The sequence below is a fragment of the Micropterus salmoides genome, unplaced genomic scaffold, assembly GCF_014851395.1.
Source record: "Micropterus salmoides isolate LMB-PRFRI ecotype aquatic unplaced genomic scaffold, ASM1485139v1 Ms_hic_scaffold_5, whole genome shotgun sequence".
In the NCBI taxonomy this organism is placed as follows: Eukaryota; Metazoa; Chordata; class Actinopteri; order Centrarchiformes; family Centrarchidae; genus Micropterus; species Micropterus salmoides.
Window position 1 is genome coordinate 1443279 of NW_024044237.1, and position 1360 is coordinate 1444638.

Below are 1360 nucleotides of genomic sequence, written 5' to 3' on the forward strand. Positions count from 1 at the left end.
TTTAAGGGGGGGACAACCCTCAGATGGGGGGGGGGGGTTCCTGACTAATTGATTAGTGACCCCTAGGTTTGCTAGCCCTGGTCCTTGTTGAGTCCTTGTTAAGTTGAGCAGAGTGGCGCAGCGAAAGTGTGCTGGGCCCATAACCCAAAGGTCGATGGACTGAAACCGTTGTCTGCTATTTGTACATAGTTTGGAACACCAACAATACAGGCTGTTTGTGATTTCCGTTCACACTCACTTTTTGCAAATAGCTAACATCGTGAAATGTCTTTAGTGCTAAACGCCATATTTTTGTTCCAAGTAGCTGATGCAAATATTGTTGCTGTCCCAGCCTGTGACAACTCTTCGCTTTCAATTGAACTCCTTTGGACATATGTTCAAGATTCTAGAATGAAAATTGGGAAAAGTTAGTGTAAAGAAGCTCACAGCAAAGTCCACCAATTGCTTAATTTTGGAACTAGTGAACTGGATGCTTCCCAAACCTTGTGAGCTGAAAGCTACAGAAATAAATGATTTGTTAACTATTGGTATGCAAGCCCTGGAACACGAAAAGGCGAGCAGAGTGGCAAATCTGATGCATGCTGTTACTTTGACGCAGTAGGGGATTGACTGAAACCATACTTTGCTAAGCATAATCTCCCACCTGTGCTGTCCATGGTTACTGTCACATTACTGCTTTCAAAATTAATTTCCATGAAAGCATAGGGTTAGATGTCTGTTCTCAGACACAATATTCACATCTAAGCCAATTCATGTGCTTTGTTTATGTCTTTTAGTAGCTCTTTAGTAGTCATCATGCGTATTTGCCCTCCTCACTTGCTGACTGCATGAGAAAAATGAGATTGTCAGGTAGTGTAGCCGAGTGGTCTAAGGCGCTGGATTTAGGCTCCAGTCTCTGAGGAGGCGTGGGTTCAAATCCCACCGCTGCCATTCTTTGAACTTTATTATCAACATGATATCTGGTAAGGTGTTAAATTTATAAGGCTTAGTAAAAGTTGCATAATGTACTCTGCTATACTTTGGAACTGCAAGACTCCATGCTGTCTATGCGCTTTCCATTCATACTCACAATGTTATGTTCGCACATTTCTGACCATCCATTGCCTCTCTTCAGTGCTAAAGTGGACACCATTTTTGTTCCAAGCAGCTGATAAATAAATACAGTGGCTGTCCCAGCCAGTGAAAACTTTTAGGTTTCAATGAAACCGAAAATAGTCATATGGAAATTTTTTGGGACTCTTGAAGGAAACTAGGAAAAGTCACTTTAAAGAAGCTCAAAAGGAGTTTCCCAAGCCTCACAACTTGACGTGCCCTAGCAGAGTGGTGCAGCGGAAGCATGCTGGGCCCATAACCTAGATAC

General features: G+C 42.6%; 1 non-coding gene across 1 annotated transcript; it reads left to right on the top strand.

Annotated features, from left to right (window-relative positions):
* Positions 1-848: 848 nt before the first annotated feature.
* Positions 849-930, top strand: trnal-uag. Its single transcript has one exon. It is a non-coding gene; the product is annotated as a tRNA-Leu (tRNA).
* The last annotated feature ends 430 nt before the right edge of the window (positions 931-1360 follow it).